We start from the raw sequence: 14,024 nt of genomic DNA, 5'->3' as shown, positions 1-14,024 counted from the left end.
CTTTCCTCTCCCCGGCGTTATTTTTACCTGCGGTCCCAGCTCAGGGACGGCGCTGCCGTTTCAAAGGCTGGAGCCTGAGCTCGAGCTTAAAAAGCAGCAAAAAGGCTCAGCAGTGCCTGCGAGCTGTCTGGGGGTGAAAACAGAGCAGGGATGAGTCACTTCAATGGCACCGGGAGATAATTCCCCGAGACAGGCCACGGGCACCCTCCCGGGGCTGCAGGAGCTGAGCGCAGCGCAGCTGCAGAGCCTCGCCGGAGGCTTTTGCTGCAGGAAAGCTCTGTGGTTTTACTTACCCCGGGGAAAATAACGCTGAGCTTTTGCAGCAGCAAAGCAAGCCTCTAGCAGGGAAAACAGCTCCATCCATCACCTTCCTCGGCGCATCCACCGAGGTGCCCTCCGGTGCACGCTCACGGCACACGAGCGCACCGGGAAACCTCTGCCGTGGGGCAAAGATTCCCCCCCCGGGGACAAAAAGGGACAGCGAGGGGGGCCTGGGAGCCAGGGGCTGGGATTTGGGGAGGCCGGGACGCTGACATCTGTCTGACAGGGCCCTGAGCCGGGGCGCCGGGTATTCCCAGAACAATAAAGCCATGGGGGGAAAAAAAAAAATCACAAACCCTTTTGTCTTGCAGGCAAGCGGCTGGAAGAGTTCCTGTTCCAGCGATTATATTAGCGCTGCTGCGGCTCTGCTCTAATTATACGGGGGGGTGAGCTCAGCCCCTGGTTCACTCCTTTCCTTTTTCCCCTAAATTCTTCAAAATAAAGAAGTGCAGCGAGGGAAGCAAGCCCCGATGCCAGCAGCTTCCCCGCTCCTGGTGCACAGGCCCCGAGCACTTTGCCACGGGGGCATTTTGCGATGCAGCCCCCACCCGGAGGGCTCAGCACCAGCACGGAGGTGTTCTGCCACCACCAGGCTGGCTGTGCCAGGGGACCAGCATGGCTCGAAGGGCTCAGCACCCTACAGCCACCGTGCTTTCAGGCTCACGTGGAGAAAAAGAGGATTTCTGCCTCTAAAAGGCCTGGGAAGTTCAGCTGCACAGGGGCTCGGCTGGCTCCGGGACACCCCAGCATCACCCCACGCCCACACCTCGCCCAGAAACAAATCCCAGCACCCACAGCAATGCCGGCTGCAGGCACACACAGCCACATCCTGCTCCACCACGGCTCTCTCGTCCCCTGGGATTCACTTTGGCAGCTTTTTATCCCTGGGTTTATTGCTTTTCTCCCCTCTTCCCCACCCAGCAGGGCTCCACAGATCCCATTTTCCTCCCACCGAGTGCTCCCTAAGCAGCAACAGGGTTCAGCTCCGCATATCCAGGCTCAGGGCAGGGGATGCTGGCTCTGCAGCACCGATCCTGCTCCAGCCCCCCCTGTGGAAACAGGAGCCGAGCCGCCTGCCCCAGCTCCTCTGCCAGCACCAGACAGGGACTCCTTGTTCTGCCGGGAGGTAAATCACCGCCTCTGCCCGCAGACACCCGGACCCTGCACATCGTGGCTCCAGCACCTCCCTCCCCAGCCCACGTGCGCTGCTGCTGAGCCCCCCGCCGGCTCCAGGCAGACCCCAGGGACACCAGCATGGAGCCAGGACACAAACAGCTCCCACCAAGCATCCTCGGGGCAGCGCTTCCACAAGATACCCATCCCCTTTGGGTACCTCCCCGGGGGTACGAAGGCGATTTGTGCCACCCTGGGGACCCCTTTCCCCAACCCACAGCCCCCAGCCGTGGCCCCTTCCTCCACAGCCTGATCCCTGCTGGCTCCACGAAGAGCAGATGGCTGCAGGAGCAGCACAGACGGCACCAGCTCCATCCCCAACCCCCCCACCCGAGGCATCGCTGCACCCCTGAGCAGCGCCGTGGGCACGGATGCATTTTTTTTCCCCCCCTCCTTCTCCACTAGCACTGAGGGTTCTGCTGGCGTTTTCCCTATCTATAGGGGGGTTTTCAGAGCTCTTTCCCTCCTCCCCTGCCCCGTGCCCCTGGTTTATGACCCGGGCTGGTTTTGTGAATGGGCTATTGTAACCGGACCGGGGAAGAGGGAAGGGAGCAGATGGGAGCGCGCTCGCCCTGGGCGCAGCAGCCCCGCGCGCGCTGAGCGATGCGGCCAGGTGCTAAAGGCCAGCCTGGCTTGAAGGTTACCCCCCAGCCGAGAAACACGAGAGGCAGAAGACCTCGCAGAAGGGCAGAACCCATCCGTACAGCCCCATCCTTACAGCCCCTCGCCACCCCCAGCACCGAGGGGCTGCGCCGTGAGCAGCCCCGCTTCGGTTTGCGCCACGAGGGGCTGCTTGCTCCCGTTCTGCTGGCTCCCCAGGAGCTGCACCCCCCACACACACCCCGTGCTTTCTGCTTTCCAGGGCAGGAACAGCCCGAACCGCCCTCCTCGGGCAGCCGTTCAATTCCTCCTGCGCTTCACAGAAACCCTGAGCCCAAACACGGAGCCGTTCTGGCACCCGCTCCTCGCCGCCAGCGCCTCCGAGCCTGCCCTCACCCAGCCGCAGGGCACCGAACCCAGCAGGGAGCTGGGGAGGGAGGTGGGGGGGAAATGAGGGCAGCTACAGCCTTGCACCCCCATGGCCAGATCCTGAAGGCTGCAGTGGTGCAGGCACAAGGGGCTTATCACCACCCCCAGCACCCCTGCAGCCTCCCCATTTTGGGGCAGGGGAGGTGCTGGGGGTCTGGCACGGCCCCCCCAGGACACACACACACACACATTCCGGTGGTTTTACCCTTCGGAGTCACAGCGGCTGGAGAATTCCAGCTATTCCGGCATCTTTATCTTTTTTGGCTACCATTACTCCTTCGGCCACGTTATAAATTAAAAGCCGCTTCGCTTCCAGCCCCCTCCGAGCCGCACCTTTTCACCTCCTCCCTCCCCATGCAGGCAGAGGGGGGGCTGCTCCGAGCCCTAAAGGGCTGCCACAGAGCCCCCCCCTCTCTCCCGGTGCCGAGTGGTGCCAACAAAAGCTCCTTGCAGCAGGAGCTTGTCACTGCTGATGGATGGTGAGGCTGGAGCCAGCGCCGGGCTGCGGCCACCTGGATGGCACCAGCGCGTGGCCAAGCTTGGGGACAACCTGGGGGTCCTGATCCACAAGGGAAAAGCCCCCCCCGGCTCGCAGCAGAGGGTCTGTGGGGACACAGGTGTCACGGAGCCGTGCCCAGCCCCGTGGCGGTGGTGACCCCATGGGTTGGGCTGGTGGCGGTGTGATGACAGACAGGCAGCTCGGGTGGCTGAGCTCGGGGAAATAATTCTCTCCATCCTATGTGGCTTCCTCCAGAAGGTATCAGTGCTGCTCTTGATTAGAGAAAAGCTTCCCATATTACAGGCTTTTGGCTCCGGGGAGGAACAAGTTGGCCAATTGCAATTATTAAGACATTTAAAGTGCATTTAACCCAGGAGCCCTTATTTTCCCCTTTCAATGTAACCACTAATTCCTCCTAAATGGTCTGCTCCGCGCTCCCAACCAGACAAAGGATTTAATGTTTGACTGGAGAGCTTATGGCACAGGGCGCGAGCGGCGGAGGGGAGCGAAAAGCAAAGCTGGTACAGCCCCCGGGGGGAAACCAGAAGGGGACAAGTCCTGGGGGGGCCAAGCAGCCATTTGGGACGTGCCCCAGTGAGCCACCAGGCTCCTGGATGGTGTCCCAGCAACATGGGGCCACCCCAAATCACATTTAGGGGGGCAGCGAGCTGCTGGAGCCCAAGGAGCTCATCCCCTGGGGCACCAGCCCCTGCCACCACAGCTCGGGGACAGTCCTGGGATGGCCCACGAGCTTTGTTCTTCCTTCCATCCAGATCTGGGGTTTTATTTCTTTTTGCTAGCTGCTCCTGGATCCCTCTCCGGCAAAAAGCCACCGCGGATGCTCAACCCAGGGCTGGAGGCGGTGGAATCGTAGCAGGGCCAAACCCGGGGCTTTCATCTACAAAAACATCGCCGCTTCCCCACGAGGCGACCACCGAGGCCTCACCAAATGCTCCTGCTCCAAAGAAAATCACCATGAAGCAGCCCGGCCTCATCCTGCCCCAGGCGCATTTCCAGCCCCGGGTGGGCGCCGGCAGCACCCCATGGGCTGGGCTCGCTCCGAGCATCGCTGCCCCCGTGCCCCAAAAGATTTATCACCTCCGAAGGGCTCCGAGCCCCCGGCGGGGTGCCCAGCTGCTGGCGCGCATTTCTTCGCACTTAATTCCTCCCAGAGAGAGAGAGGGGGGGGGGATCTCAGAGGAAACCTCTCCAAAAGCCCCGGCTCGCCTCCGGGCTCCCATTCCCAGCTGAAGCCCGGCCCCGATGGGTAAAACAGATGTGGCAGCAGATGCAAAACTCATCGGCTCCTCGCGGGCGGGGAGGGAAGAGCAGCCAAAAAAAGAGCCAAGCGGGACGGGGCGAAGGGAAACCAGATTTTTGGCGCGGGGGTAGGCAGGAGGCGGCGGAGCCGTGGCGGAGGCAGAGCCGGTGCGAGCCCGGCAAGGGCTGTGCCGGATCCAGCCCCGCTCCCTGGGGTTTATTTCCCAAACAACAACAACAAATTGGTTGCAGATTCCAGGCCGGGTGGGGAAATAAAAAGAGAATCAAACCCAAATCCTTTGACTGCGGAGATTAAAGGGGATCAGAGGCCAAACACACAGTCAGCACCCAGCTCCTGCCGCTCACATGACAGAGGCTGCCTCGCACCCGGGCTGTGATTAAACAGCTGTGTTTTCTTTAAAGCACAATTTCCAGTTTGTTCAAACACCGTTTTGGTGGGGTATCACGGGATTTGGGATGAATAGGCTTTCAAAAAATATAGTCCGCGGGGTGGCCCTGAGTTTCTGACCGGGGAAGGGGGCAGGAAAAGGGGAAAAAAAAAGAGGCAAGGGAATATCTGGAGGGGGAAAAAGGAGTGGAGCAAGCACGGCCCCGGCAGCGAGGATGTGCAGAGAGGGTGCTGCTGCTCCCCAAAGTGCTCCTCGGTGGCAGAGATCAGCAGGCTCAGGGTTAAGGCTCGGAGCAGCCCCTCTATCAGGAGCCGAGCACATTTAATGGTTTAATATTAACCGGAGCATGACAGCCGGGTCGCAGCCCGAGCCGCCTCGCCTCCAGCAGGAGCGCACAGCCTCGCGCACGGCTCCAGCTCCCTGGGGAAAAGCTGACCACGAGCCCAGCCATCGTTTTGCGTGCTCCAAAATGCACAAGCAGGGGTGCCAGCACCCCCTTGGCACAGCCAGCACCCCCCTTGTGCCCGCTCACACTCACACACGCGTGAGCACGGCGATGGGGAGCGCGCCCCCACCTGCAGCAGGCTCGGCAGCCAGTCGATAGCTAATTTGAGGCTCAGCCTTTCAACCATTTCCCATTCAGCACAGAAAATGGATCGGGCTCCCCCGGCTGCGGGCAGATCGAAGGGACCCCCCCCGGGATGGTGGGGGCAGGACAGCAGCCGCCAGCCCCCCCCCTCGCCCTGCAGCACCGTGGCATTAATGGGAAGTCGATGCGATCGCTAACGACCGCGCTGGCTTTGACCTTCAGCAGGGCCAAAGCTCCGAGCTGGGTTGTTAAAAAAGCTCCAGCTTCAGGCTGCCGGCTGCTCCGGGAAGGTAATTGCAGAGAGGTTTGCGGCTGGAAATTTGGGGGGTTGGTTCAAAGCCAGGCTAAGTTTCGGGCTCCTCGGCACCCGTGGTGCTTCGGTCCCCAAATTAGAGCTGAGCTGGGTGTGACTGCGCCCACCTCGTGCTGCTCAGCCCTCCCCAAGGCATCACAGACACAAATCGTGCCCCAGACAGCTCAGTGCTCCTCACCTGAAGCCATGCCCATGGGGTTGGAGGACGCACGATGAAGCACACGTTACCAGCGAGACCCTCGGCATCCAGGAGCAGAGCTGGGACAGGGCAGCTCCCCCTGCCATAGAACCTGTGGTGGGGTAATGGGGCCCACCTGGGGTCCTGCTGAGGGGTGGCGATGCCCACCTTGGACCCCAAAATCTAGGATAACGATGCCCACCTGGGATGCCATGGATAGGATCGAGCACAACCCTCCCCAACCCTCTCCAGCTCCCCACAGAGGACGAGGAGAGCCCCTGGCTCCTGGGGAAGGACCCCCGCACCCACTCGCCCCCCAAGGGACCCCCAGAGCCCCCATTCGGCCCCAGACCTTGGGGCCAGGCGGTTGCAAAGGTCACTGTTGCCCTCTGGTGGCCCAGGGCTGGGGACAGCGGGGACAGCCCGGCTGTGACACCCGGAGCTGGGGCAGGGACCCCTCGGGGCACCCAGCGCGCAGGGAGGGGAAGGGAGCGCAGCAGGGCCCCCCCTGCTGTTATTGGGGGGAAAAAAGCAAAAAATGGGAAAAAGGAGAGCGTGCAGCACGCATGGGGGGTTGGAGGGGGTGGCGTGGATGACCCCATGGCAAGGGGATGAAAATCTGTGTCCCCGTGGTGTGCAGGGCGCGTGCACTGAAGGTGCTGGGTGTGCTCAGCACCCCTCTGCTCCCCAGCTCATCCCATCCCGTGTGCTGCTGCTTCCCGGAGCCTGCAGACCCTCAGCCAAGCCAGATCCTTTATGGGAAATAAAGGGGACAGATCCTTTATGGGAAATAAATCAAATCCACACCCCCCCAAGGGGACGATAACCTCCCTCCTCTGCCCCCCCGGCAGCAGCTCTCCATCCCGACAGGTGCCTCTCTCAGCCAGCCCCCGCTCCGAGCTCAATATTTTCCCCTCTCACAAACAAATCGATGCCAAGCAGCGGCTCGGAGGCTGCCAAGCAAAAGGCAAAGTCCGCAGCTTGCTCGGCCCCGAGCTGTAATTGCAGGCGCAGCGCGCGCAGCCCTCCCTCTGCCCTAGGATTCGCCCGTCTCAGCCAGAAACCAGCAACCTGCAGCTCCCAGGCTGCAAATTTTGGCTGCTGGCCTGGAAATCTCCGAAACGCACGCGGAGGAGGGATGCTGGGGTGGGCAGGGGAGGTGCTGTGGGGTCTGCGGGGTGGGGGAGCCGCTTGGGACCCCGGTTATGGGGCGGTGGCATCGGCTGCGGGGTGCTGGGGACAGGCAGAGCCCGCAGGGTTCCTGCATCCAGGCCCTACATCGTGCTCACAAAACCCTGTCAATAAGCATTAAGAAAGCATCCAGCTCGCTAGGGAAGGGAAAAAATCTGTAGGGTTAAGATAAAGACACGATGACTGAGCAAGACAGGGCGTTATCTCGGGCGCAGTGGAAGGAAAGGAGGGCTGCTTGCCCTGGGAGAACACGAGTCTGCCAGGCTGAAGGTCGGGAGAGGGCTGCAGCAGATGAGCTTTTAATTGGGAATGAGCACGGCCATCACGCCTGCCTCGCTCCCACCCCCGGTACAAAAACCCGAGCGGGGTTTTTCTCCCGCTGGCACAATAAAAGGCAGCAAACCCCCCTCCCCGAGGAGAGCTGAGCAGCCTGCTGCCCCGTTACCTCCCAGCAAGAGCGGGAGGTGGAGGGGAAAGATGCTGCTTGGCTGCAGAGCTTCGAGACACATGCGAAAAAAAAGCCACAATTTCCTCGAAACTTTGCATCTGCTGGAGCTGGGGGGCTGCTCTGCTGAAGCTGTATTGGATCCATACGCTGCACCGTGCAGCTCGAGCCAAACTCACGCTGTGGGAGCTCCGGGGCCTCAGCAGGATAAAGCCCAGAGCCCGAGAGGTTCCCAGGCAGCTAGAGCCGGGCTGCAGCCTCCTTCCTCCCCGAGGTCTTCCTCCCGTGTGCCTCCCATCCAGGGTTTCCACCCTGGACGGGAACCAGCAGTGCTTGCGAGCCCTGCTGCCTCTCAACAGCTTGGGGAAGCTCACGGAGAGGCTGGTGGCCAGGATGGAGAGGTAAAAACCTCGGTGGGCTCTGCGCTCTGATGGCCTCCTGAAAGATGCAGGAGGAGCAGGAGGAGCAGGAGATGCAGTGCCCCGAGCCGTGCCGCGCCGCGCGCAGCCACCTCGCCAAGAATTTAGCCAAAATGCAGGATTAGAGGCAGGCCGAGGTAAAGAGCACTCGAGACCACAACCCCCTGACAAGGTCCTGAGCAAATCCGTCCCAGCTGTGGGCCTTCCCACCAGGAAGCAATAAACACGCAGCCGCAAGAAAGGGAGCTGCGAGCTCTCCGCCGGGGCTGCGCCGCGCTAGCGACTGCCGGCACCGGGAGGGACGTGCGCCCCGCTGCTGTCCCCGTCCCGGGGCAGAAATGTCTGTGTGATGCCTGCCCACATCCTTCAGGCTCATGGGAAGATGGATTTTGCGCGAGCTGGTGGAATATCTCTGCTTTTTGGCACGTTTTTGGGGTGGAAAGCGAGGAAATCTCAGCTGTAGAAGCTTGTGGGACGTGGTAGCTGGAGCTGAGCGGGTCTCTGAGGTGCTCAGCTGGGAGATCAAGCTCTGGATCTGGTCCCAGCACGCTGCCTGGCCCTATTTGTGCCTTCCTCCTTGGCAGACATCCCCTTCCCTGGTAGATGGAGGTGGCCAAGCCCCTAACGTGACAGTCACCAACCCAAAGCAGGGCCCCTGTGGCTGGGACCCAGCTCCCTGCAAAGCTGGGAGGGCACTGGTGGGACTGGGACCCCCGAGCTGGGCACGGGGTGAGCCGAGCTTTGCTCCAGGAGGATCCAGAAGGAAAAAAAAATCGCTGCTCCTGGCTTTAGCTGAACGATTTCCTTACCTTGGTGGTGGCTGCGGAGATGAGCCCCTGCCTGAAATTGCTTCCCCTGATTTAATATCCTTTTTTTTTTTTCCATCAGTGCATTTGGAGAGACATTTCGGCTGCCCGCAGGCGGTTCAGAAAGCAGAGCAGAGGTGTGAAGGGGTGAGCTGCCCATCTCTGCGGAGTTCGATGGGTTTAAATAAACACTGATTAGCCCCACCGGCGCTGCTTTCCCACATGGAAGCGTCACAGCACCAGGAGGGGCTACCCCAAGTTTTGGGGAGGTATTTCTGATTTACACCAGGGCCAAGGATCAGTCCTGGGCATCCCCAGCAAGCAGCAGGATGCTCGGGGGTCACCTCCACAGGCATCTCCCTTGGGGGGGGACGAGCATCCAGCTGGGAGAGCCCCCTCGGCCAGGCGCTGCCCCACGGAGGTCCCCAAAAGAGGCAAACGGGACCAGACCTGAGGCTTCCCCTCCCTCCTGCTCCCCGCAGGGCTCCGTGCCCCTTTGGCCCCAGAAGCTCCTCCCGAAGCCTGGGGCAGGCTGAGCTCCCCGCAGGCAGCCTTTGCAAGCTGGTGCTTTTTAATCTGGCGGCGCACGGAGCGGGCAGCTCTCCAGCCCTCGGAGCTGCTTTGCATTTCGGCTTTGTCGGCTTTTAGCTACTGCATCCAGGGCAGGGGCAGGAGCAAGGCTCCCCGGACCCACCGGCTCTGCCCCTGTGCCGTCACCTCCAAGATTTGTGTTTTTTTTTAGGGCTTTTGGGCCAGGATCTGAGCAGCACCGGGGTGCTGTGAGTGATGGTTGCGGTGCTCCACCACCATCCACCCCGCCGTGGTCCATTGCAGAGCATCTTTGGGGTCAGATCGTGGTGCTGGAGGAAAAACACCCTTCCTGCAACGGCCCTGAGGCTGCTCCCACCTCTCCATCCCGTCCTGATGGGGAGGGAGCCACGTTCAGCCTCAGCGTTCCCATGCCTCCGGGCTGGGCTTGGTGGTGCCTTTCGGAGCTGCTCGCCCTTCCCCATCCCAGCCTTTGATCCGCCTCCAGCTCCCAGCTCTGCTCGGGGTTTTCTGCCCTGCCTTCTCTCCGCGGGGATTTCCCAGACCACCTGGGTGGAACATTTCTGCCTCCCTGCGTTCCCCCGCGCGGCTCCATCCCGGGGAGCACGCAGCAGCTCCTGCGCTCGGCCTCGCCTCTGCCCCAAACGGGTGGCTGAGCCGTACAGCGGCACCTCCAACCTCATTAAATTCCCCTCCAGTCCAAAATCGGGAGGTTTTAGGGCTGGGGAGCCCAATAACCAGCACGCCACGGGGTGCTGGTGGCACCCAGGTGGCAGACACGGGACACATCACCTCCCCGGACCCATGGTGATGGGAGCTGTGTCCCACTCCCTGCTTGACCCCACTGCAGCACCCCCTCCAGCACCAAAACCAGCCCCTGGCTGTCCCCATCCCGTGTCCCCACGTTGCCACACCACCTCCCCAGGAGCCAGCCCGCAGGATACGGCCCCTGCTCCCCCCTCCAGCGCGCGTGTCCAAGGAGAAGCAGGCCCCGGTGATTTGGCCCCCCTCCCTCTCCCCTTGCAGGCTGTTTTTCTCCCCCTCTCCTCCTTCCATCAAGCAGCAAATATGCTTTCAGAGCAATAAGACGGCTGTTCAGCCTTTGGAACAAATGTTCTCTGCCAGGCTTCGAGCACAGGGGCGGAGGGGGGACTCACACTGATTTAATGACAGTGATTTAAGCAATTTGATCCATTTTTATGGCGCATTTACAGTTAGGGGAAGAGGAAAAAAAGAAAAAAAAAAAGAAAAAAAAAAAAAAAAAGAGGGAGAGAGAGAGAAAGGCAGGAGTGGAACGGAGGCAGGAAAGGTTAGGGAACGCACCCCAGCAGGCGCCCGCGGGGGGAGCGCGGTGCCGCAAGCTGTTCCCCGCGTGGCTCTGCCAAGGCGAGCCCTCGCCAGCCTCCTGCGCCCTGCTCCCAAACCTGGCTCGGGGCTGCGCCAGCTCCTGGGGCTGCAGCTCGCTGGGGACACATCCCAGCCCTCCGCCGGGGCCGTGCGTCCCTAGGGGTGGGGGCGAGGAAGGGCTGATCCTGCTCCCCGCAGTGCGCACGGCTCAGGCGCATGGCCCCCGTGCGGGGTCGGGATGGGGCTGCACCCCCTGTCCTGGGGGAGAGGCAGAGGGGGCTCAAACCAGGACATTTAGGAGCTCCTGGCATAGCCACCCCCCCAGGATCACCCCACATCTTCATGCTTTCAGAAATTGGGGCTGCAGATGAGCATTTGGGGTCACGCACGGAGCCCTGGGGTGCCATAGGGAGGTGCCACCCCCCCCAGGGACACCGCCAGCCCCCGTTAATTTGGGGATGCACCAGCTCAGACGGCCCTGCAGCCCTGCAGCAGGGGGATCGATGCCTTCAGCAGGCTCCGAGCTGGCCGTGGGGGCGCGCACACTGCGCCTCGGGGAAGGGGGGGTTGATGGATTGCCCTGGCACCGCCAGCAGCGGCTGGGCCAGAGATAAATGGAATAAACGCTGAGAGCAGCCAAGGGAGGAGGGAACCCGGCGAGATCAGCCCGAGGGGGGCCTTGGCTCGCCGCGTTGGCAGCACATCTGGGAGGGCTCGGCTTTGGGGTGGGTTTGCAAAGGCAGAAAGAGGGAGAGCTGCTTCCAGCACCTGAACCCCGCCGCAGAGCCAGCGCCGGGAAGCGGGGTCAGGGGCGCACGGGAATCGGGGGCTCCCGTCTGATTTTCAGCCTGGTGCTGGGGCCGTACCCAAAGCCCAGCTCTGCTCCCAAATATCTGAGCTGCTCGTTGTGATTTAACAAGTGGGGGCTTCAGGGACCAGGCAGGACACGGGCTTTCCAGGCCATTTGGTGAGGCTGTGTCTAAATCGGTCTCCAAAACAAGCGCCCGTACGGATTTATCCACCCCCCTCCTCCTCGCCCAGCTATTTTGGAACCAGGAATGCAAACACCAAAGGAGCCCGGGGCACTGACACAGCCTCGGCATCGCACCCTGCCTTGTGCAGCTGCTCAGCCCATGGCCTGGCCGGGGGCCCCCACGGCACCCAGCTCACCCCTTGCAGAGGTCTGGTGGGTTTTTTTCCTGTTTGTTTGGGATTTATTGCCTATAAAATATCCTGGAGGTACACGTCCTCGGAGCCCTGAGTCCCGCAGGTCTGTGCTGGGCTTTGAATCCACCTGAAAACGCCCAAATTTAAGGGATGCAACAGGAGTGGGTGGCACTGCTGTCTCCACCAACTCAGGGTCACCAACCCAGCATGGGATTGGGGTCTCGTGCTCTTTAAGTGCCTCCAAAGAAGGAAGGAGAGAAAAAAAAAAATCCCAGCAGCAAACAAAATAAATCTTCCTAGCCAAGCCAAAACAGAGAGAAAATAGCCAGGGACCTTGGAAGGGAAGCTGTTTATTATAGTCAGGGGATGCGCTGCCAATTTTGGCAGTTGGACGCTTTTCCTTTTTCAGCCCATAAATAGACGCCCCCTGCTCGGGGTGGGCCGGCTCCCTGGGCTTGGCGGCCGCTCAGGAAAACCGTCCCCGTGGGGGCACTGACCCACCCCGCTGTGGGACGGGGCAGGGATCACCCCAAAAGTGCCACCCGTCCCTAATGGGGCACGAAAACGGGCAGCTCCTGATTTGCCACGGGTTCTCCAGGAAAGGGTTGGGGGTAGGGTTAGGATTAGGGTTGGGATTAGGGTTGGGATTAGGGTTTAGGATGCTGGGATTGGGGTGAGCATCAGGAGCTGCCCATGGGCCCTGTTCCGTGCCAGGGCCCTGCATGCTGGCCCAGGAGCCCCTCGGAGCCCCTTTGTGCACCCAGCAGCACAGCTCCTCCTTGGAAATGCTTTCCACAGGGTTTGGGGCTCAGCACCGGGGGCTCCTGCCGTGCACCCACCCGTGCGCCCCCCCAAAAACACTCGGATGCCACAGGAGGGGGCTCAGGGATCGGAGGGGAGGTTGCAGCCCCCCAGCTCCGCTCCTGGCCCATGCAAGGCCAGGTCAGGGTGGCCTCGTGGCCACGTTCCCAGGAGCCTGCTTCCTCGCTTTGTGGGGGAAAAAATGAAATTTTCATTCAAATTCTCACCCCGGCGGCAGCGATCGCGGCTCAATCCCCGCCCGCTGCGTCCAGGCCTCTGCTCTGCACGGGAGAGGCGCGCGGCCGACAGCTCCCAATTACGAGGCGCACACACAGCTGCGGGAACAACCGGGCGTGTGGGGCTCCAGCCTGGAAAAACAAAACAAGAAACACGCTCGGAAACATGTGAGAAATGCCCCGCAGGGACCAGGCTAGAGCAGGACCCTCTGGGTAAATCATTTTGGACAAAATAAAGTGGGATATAAGAGGGTGGTTCTGGGGAGAGCGCAAGGACAAACCCCAAAGGGCTGCAATCTGCACGGCAGCAGCACGGCTTTCGGATCACAGGTGGCAGACAGACAGACAGACAGACAGACGGACTCCCACAGCGTGAGTTTGCCCCGTTAACCTCACACCTGGAGCCGATGCCAAGAAATAAAACACGGCGCAGGGAGCTGCTGAGGGCTGCGGGGTGCGCGCACCCATCCCCGCTGGGGAGGACCCCGGTGCTGCCGGGATGCAGCAAACCCCATCCCCTGGGATTTCACCCTGTGGCACCTCCGGGTGCCCCCCGGCTCTGGAAGCCCCCCAGGGGGGACAGGGAGCAGGAGGAAATTCACCCAAACCTCAAAACCTCGGCTGCGGTCCCAGCGCCGAGGCCACCTGCGCGCCGTGCCGGGGGGGACGCCCGGCAGCAGCTGCCTTGGCCCCGCTTCAAGCACGGCGTGGCCAGGAACAGCTCGGAGATTCAGCCTGGAGATTCAAGCACTGCTTGGCCAGGAATATCTCAGAGTTCCAGCCCCGCTATTTTTAGGATGCTGAGCACCCCTTCCCCGAAACGCAGGGCTCCAGGAAATAATTCCCCTTCCCTCGGTGACCTCGCGGCACCTCGGGGGGCTGCACCCTGCGGGTCCCAATCCGGCCACATTTTGGGCTCGGAGCTAAAGGGGGCGCAGCCCCCAGCACCCCCCCTGTGTCCTCTTGTCCCCACGTGGAGCCTCGGTGCCTTTTTTCGACCGGCGGGGGACGAAATCCGAGCGAAATCTGCAGCCCTGCCGCCGTCCAGGTCGGCGCCCGGTTTCAATTATCACCTGCTGGAGCAGCAGCTGCCGAGGGCCGGGGAGCTCAAAGGAAAGTCAACAAGGGCTTGTTGTTTCAGCTGCTCGGGGCCACGCTGCTCCTCGGCCCCCCCTCAGCGCCGAGGGGGTGCTCAGCACCCGGGCAGGTAAAGGCTGCAAGGGGGGAGAGGGGAGAAACCTGGCTGGCAACAAGGGGGGGGTTGGAAAAAAATAAAAATAAATAAAATAAA

The 14,024-nt window shown here is 61.6% G+C and overlaps 2 long non-coding RNA genes across 2 annotated transcripts; both read right to left on the bottom strand.

The window, feature by feature from the left end:
• Nucleotides 1-2,773: 2,773 nt before the first annotated feature.
• On the bottom strand, nucleotides 2,774-5,854 carry LOC311443642. Its single transcript, XR_014697371.1, has 2 exons — nucleotides 5,773-5,854; nucleotides 2,774-3,977 (listed from the first exon to the last, which is right to left on the bottom strand). It is a non-coding gene; the product is annotated as an uncharacterized lncRNA (long non-coding RNA).
• Nucleotides 5,855-12,030: 6,176 nt separating this feature from the next.
• Nucleotides 12,031-13,994, bottom strand: LOC311443491. Its single transcript, XR_014697287.1, has 2 exons — nucleotides 13,015-13,994; nucleotides 12,031-12,865 (listed from the first exon to the last, which is right to left on the bottom strand). It is a non-coding gene; the product is annotated as an uncharacterized lncRNA (long non-coding RNA).
• Nucleotides 13,995-14,024: the final 30 nt, after the last annotated feature.

The sequence above is a fragment of the Aythya ferina genome, assembly GCF_964211825.1.
Source record: "Aythya ferina genome assembly, chromosome: 12".
Classification (NCBI taxonomy): domain Eukaryota; kingdom Metazoa; phylum Chordata; class Aves; order Anseriformes; family Anatidae; genus Aythya; species Aythya ferina.
The sequence above is the reverse complement of the archived record's forward strand: the minus strand, read 5'-3'. Positions and strand labels throughout refer to the sequence as shown.